Source organism: Raphanus sativus, chromosome 1, assembly GCF_000801105.2.
Source record: "Raphanus sativus cultivar WK10039 chromosome 1, ASM80110v3, whole genome shotgun sequence".
Taxonomy (NCBI): Eukaryota; Viridiplantae; Streptophyta; class Magnoliopsida; order Brassicales; family Brassicaceae; genus Raphanus; species Raphanus sativus.
Window position 1 is genome coordinate 17,978,619 of NC_079511.1, and position 6,415 is coordinate 17,985,033.

Genomic DNA, 6,415 nt, shown 5'->3' on the forward strand with positions numbered 1-6,415 from the left:
AATTAAGTTCTCATTTAAACACTAATAAATTAAAACGTTTATGTAATATTTTCATAATCAATTGTTTCATATTAAAAATATTAATAAAATAAATTTATGATTACTGTTCCGTTTATATTTCCTTGGTTTTGAAAAGACGAGAATTTATCACAATTCACAACCTCACATAGATAACTTTAGAAGAGAACTTGTTCCCTAAGAAACTTAATTAATTAACAATCTATTTCTGATTTGGTCTAGCATTAGAAGTAGAAGAAGACGAAGAGTATAGCAAAGAAGAAGCCGAGAAACTCGTGCTACTACTTCTCAAATACTTAGCCGTTTGCTGCATAGCAGAAGAAGACAAAGACCAGTGCCGGTCCTGAAATATTCATGGTCCAATACGATATACAAAATTGAGGCCCCTATATAATATATAAAAAATATACCCATAGAAAACTCAAGTTTATAATAAAAAATTATAATGTCCTCAAAACTAAAAAAAAATATCAGTTTTTAAATATAGATTTTTTTGCATTTTTTTCCTGCAAAATCATCCATCAAACTTTCATAATTAAGATACTTGATCGTAGCCTTTTCAATCGACAATATTGCTAAACCATTTAATTTTTTTGTTGTCGTTGTAACTTTTTCCTTTTTTTTTTGCATTTTAATCCACTCATATTTAATAACACAGAATACAAAAAGTTTAATTATCTTTGTATTTTAGTGATGTCCTACAACTTACACATAACAAATTGTCAAATTGATTTTTAGGTAATAACAATTAAAAAAATAGGTCCTAATTTTTTTACAAAAATAGTAGGCCCAATACGTACGTATCATATGTTTTCGTTCAACGCCGGGCCTGATAAAGACCCATCTCTCCCTTCTCCTCCGTTGTTATTACAACTTCCCGAACAACCATTATTCCCAACAGATTTCATCGGTTCCTCTCTTTCTTGACGTATCTCACTGAGCATAGCAGCCACATCTTTCATTGTAGGCCTGTCTTCAGGTATCGGGTTAACGCAGAGAAGTGCAACTCCTAGCGTTTGCATCACCTCTTCTACTTCTGACTCTGGCCTCGCTTGTAGTCCCTGGTCGATCACTTGTATATCTCTGATCTTCTTGACCCAGTCTACTATGTGAAGGCCATCTGGTATTGTGGATCGATCGGTTGCTTCCCCGTTAGTACCTCTAGGACCACGACTCCGTAGCTATACACATCGCTCTTCTCTGTTATCTTCATTGAATATCCATATTCTGCATAGTATAATAGCCATACAAATCTATTATGTACGATTGATATATCATAACTAGAAATGAACATATAATCTGAAGAGTTTCAACCAGATAAAAGAAAATCTATTAAATTTTTAATACTTATATCGTATAAAATACTATTCCATTTGTTTTAGAAAAAACAATGTTGTAAACTTTAAAAATTAATTGTCTTTACTAAATTTATATAAATTTATATGTTTAAAATTACGAGAAATATATACTTACATAAAACAATACATTTTATAATCATAATTGATATTTTTAATTTGAAAACTCTAAAACATGCACATTTTAAAAACATTGATATTTTTAATGTGAGGTTCTAGTCTCGTAATTCCGGAGCTTCGACGTGGCGATCACCGATCTGGGCAACAGCTTCCGGCTAGCGCTCGAACGAGCCAGACTACCACTGGAGTTACTAACCCGAGATCATCAGGTGGAACCGTCTCCGAGCTTCCAGGCACCGAGAATCCTCAGCAGCAAACCACTCCGAATCAAACGGAGGTTCAGCTCTCTGAGATTCGTCAGATGATGATGCAATTAGTAGACAAAGCTCAGGAAAATGAGTGTACAATGCATCAGTTAGCTGCTCGGCAGCAACGATTCGAAGAGATAACTAGATCTCTAAACGCAACAACCCAACCACCGCAACGTCAAACTCTGGGGGTCACTTTCCGAGATCGATTGACCGATCCCTCGTTCCCCCGAGGACGTTTAGACTTTTCTCCTAACAGCACTGTTCCGGAAGGACGGGGATCTGATTTCCAGACACCTCATACTGGGACAGCTCCCGCATTTAACCCACCCATCACCAGTGCTATGGGAAGTTACGTAGCGACAACCAGCTCCACACCCAGTCAGATTGCTGAACGGAGCACTCGCTTGCCTCCTCCGCCGCCTATTTTTAGGTCCAGAGCAGGAGTATCCTTCCCATCCGGGGACAGAACATCAGCTTCGGTTTATCAAACCAGAAGCTCAACCCCGAATGCGGACGAATATCAAAGGGCAGACACCGATAACCCAAGAGCCGGTGAGCGACTTAGACCACCAGCTGCATGGGAAGACGAGCCAACACGATTCCGTCAGGAACCTGCTCGTCAGATACCCAATAATGACCCAAATGTCCTTCCTCTAGAGGGACCTGACGCCATTTGCAGATATATGGAACGAACTCACGCAGCTCTCCAAAAGTTGAATGCTCAAGTTCATAAGGCAACGAGCTCAGCTCCCGAAATCGAGAGCTTTATTGAAGAAACCCGTGGGACTCCATTCACTGACAGAATTTCCAGCTCTTACATAAGAGATACCCGAAAAATCAGAATTCCCGAGTATGATGGGACCTCTGACCCAAAGGCCTATTTGAGGGCCTTCCGATTAGCTATCGTGAAAGCCCATTTTACGCAGGAAGAATGTGAAGCAGGTTACTGCATGACATTCGCCGAAAACCTGGTTGGAACAGCCCTTGAGAGGTTTTCTGGTCTTGAACCAGCCTCGATAAACAGTTTTGATCAGTTAACTAATGCCTTCATGAAGCAGTACTCGACCCATATCCTGAAGCAAGCCTCTGAAACCGACCTCTGGAAGGTCAGACAAGGAATGGGGGACTCGCTACGAGTCTACATCGAGAAATTCAGAGCAGTAAGAACTAAGCTCTCGAATCCCAACGACCAAGTCGCCATCGAGGCCCTTAGAAGAGGTCTGTGGTATAAATCGGATTCCTGGTCGGAGCTAACATTCAATACTCCTCCAACTATCGATGATGCTCTTCATAAAGCCACTAGATATATTACTTTGGAGGAAGAGACAGCTGCACTGGATAAACTCCACAAGAAACCTCAGAATTACTCAAAAGGTGAATCTTCAGAGGCAAAGGGACCTCATAAAAAGGGGAACCTCCGAAACAATCAAACTCAGGGGGAACATTCCTATGCAATCGAGGAGGATAAGGAAGAAAAACCTGTCGCCGCAGCAAACAAAACTCCCTGGTCAAAAGGCTTTGATAAGAACAAACATTGCTCCTATCATGATTTAGAAGGGCACTCAACTGAAGAATGTTGGGACCTCCAACGACAGCTGGCAGCTAAATTCCCAGCCGGAGAAATAAAGGGCGTGGACCTCAAAAAGCCACCACCCTATCAGAAAAGAGGTCCCAGAGATACCTCTCCAAAACGCGAAAGGTCACCGGAGAAGGAGACGGATTCGCCACCTCCAGCTCCCAAGAAGGGAGTCGATATGATTCTTGGAAAATTACCCTAAGGAAAAAGCCTACAAATCGAGGCTCTCTTGAGCAAACCGTCACCTCAATCGAGTCCCGACTCGAGGGTGGACTGTATCCTTGGAGGATCAGATATATGTCAAGACTCCGTCAATTCTATTAAGAATCACGTACGGAAGGCTGTGTCTAACACTGGACCTAAGCCTCCCAACCCCGAGTCCAATACTAAGATTTCTTTCTGGGAGAGCGAGACCTCAAACCTTGACAGACCTCACGATGATGCTCTGATCGTCACCCTGAACATCGCAGGATACGAGGTGCCTAAACTTATGATAAACACTGGAAGCTCTGTTGACCTTATTTTCAACAACACCCTGAAAGGGATGGAAATAGACGACTACGAAATTATTGGCCAAAAAGCTAATCTCGTCGGCTTTTCCGGAGAAACAGCTACCTCATTGGGAACTATCAAGCTCTCAATCATAGCTAGCGGAATAATGAAAATGACCAACTTAGTAGTCATCGACAGACCTTCCCTGTTCCATGCGATCCTAGGAAGACCCTGGATTCACAAGATGAAAGCAGTAGCCTCGACTTATCATCAATGTGTGAAATTCCCAACACTTGAAGGGATAACTACCGTACATGGTAGCCAGAAGATCTCCAGGATCTGTTACCTGGGAGGATTCGAAATCCTCAAAAAGTCCCCCCAATAGCAATTACAGATCCAGGAGGGTCGTGAAATGCAACAAAATATTCGAGGTCCCCCTAGAAACCTCACCGAAAAAGTTTGCATCGACGACTCAAATCCTGAAAAACAGGTGAGCATCGGATCTGAGCTACCTCTTGAGACAAAAAAGGAGCTCATTGACTTCCTGAAAAGCAATGTCAAAACCTTTGCATGGACCACCAATGACATGAAAGGTATAGATCCGAACGTCACCACCTATAAACTGAAAGTAGACCCCACTTTCAAACCGATCAAACAAAAGCGTCGCAAGCTGGACCTCGAAAAGGCTCAAGTTGTTAACGACGAAGTTGACCGACTTACGAAAGCTGGGTCCATTCGAGAGGTACACTACCCTGACTGGTTAGCTAACCCGGTAGTTGTAAAAAAGAAAAACGGGAAATGGAGAATCTGTGTAGACTTCACCGACCTAATCAAGGCTTGTCCTAAAGACAGCTTCCCGTTACCTCACATCGACCGCCTGGTTGAAGCAACAGCTGGCCATCGACTCCTATCCTTCATGGATGCCTTCTCAGGATACAACCAAATGATGATAGATCCTGAGGATCAAGAAAAAACTGCATTCATAACCGAACGAGGAACCTATTGTTACAAGGTTATGCCATTCGGGTTAAAGAACACAGGAGCTACCTATCAGAGGCTAGTAAATAAGATGTTTGCTGGACAACTCGGAAAAACCATGGAGGTCTATATTGATGATATGCTAGTCAAATCCTCAGCTGGAGAAGACCATATCTTCCACTTAAGGGAATGCTTCGATATCCTTAACAAGTACGATATGAAGCTCAATCCCACTAAATGTACCTTCGGGGTACCCTCAGGCGAGTTCCTAGGCTACCTTGTAACTGACAGAGGTATTGAAGCCAACCCGCATCAGATAGCAACATTCCTGGAAATTCCGTCACCTAAGACAACCAGAGAGGTACAAAGATTGACTGGACGAATCGCAGCGTTAAATCGATTCATATCCAGGTCAACCGATAAGTGCCTCCTATTCTATAAACTTCTAAAAATAATAAGAAGTTCTTATGGGATGAGAAATGTGAGGAAGCCTTCAAGCAATTGAAAGCTTACCTCTCCGAACCTCCGATCCTGTCCAAACTTGTAGTAGGAGAGCCACTGTATATGTACCTCGCCGTATCAATTGCTGCAGTTAGCGGCGTGCTGGTACGAGAGAAACAAAACGAACAGAGACCTGTCTATTACACTAGCAAGAGTCTGATAGACGCCGAAACTAGGTACCCTACAATGGAAAAATTAGCGCTAGCGGTCGTAACAGCCGCCAGGAAATTACGACCTACTTCCAATCGCACTCGATCATCGTAATGACTTTGCAACCATTACGAATGATATTGCACAGCCCCAGCCAGTCAGGGCGATTGGCTAAATGGGCCATAGAGCTCAGTGAATACGACATCGAATACAGACCTCGAGCAGCAGCAAAGGCTCAGGTCCTTGCCGATTTTATCATTGAGCTAGCATCCGAGCAATTAGACTCGGAAATGGAATCTCCAAAGTGGAGCCTGTATGTCGACGGAGCCTCATCAAAACAAGGCTCCGGTGTCGGGCTAAGGCTGACCTCTTCAGCTGGAGAAACCATCGAGCAGTCCTATAGGCTCGGATTCAACGCCTCAAACAACGAGGCTGAATATGAAGCACTAATCGCATGGTTGAAACTCGCCCTAAGCCTCGGAATCCGAGAGATAAACGCTTATAGTGATTCACAGCTAGTAGCTAGCCAGTTTCACGGAGAATACGAAACGAGGGACGAAAGAATGGGGGCATATCTCGAAGTCGTCCAGAACCTCACTAGGCAGTTCGACAAGTTAGCTAACAAGGATCCCACGAGGAGAGAACTCCTCAGCAGATGCGTTGGCTGCTTTAGCCTCCACATCAGACCCCCTCGTAAAACGGATCATACCCGTAGAAGGAATCGAAAAACTGAGCATCGACATAGCTACTAAAGCTGAGATAGACAGCAAGCCAAAAGAGCAAATCGAAGGTACCTGTCCTGAAACGGTAGCTACCCAAGTTCTCACAACATTCTGGTTCCCAAAAGCCAAAATACGTAGCCTTAAAAAGCATACCTCCGAGAACACGATCCAAAACACGGTGAACGACAACAAAAATGAAGGTATTCCCCAGAATTCAGACTCCCAGGAGCTAAATTCTATGAATACCTCTGG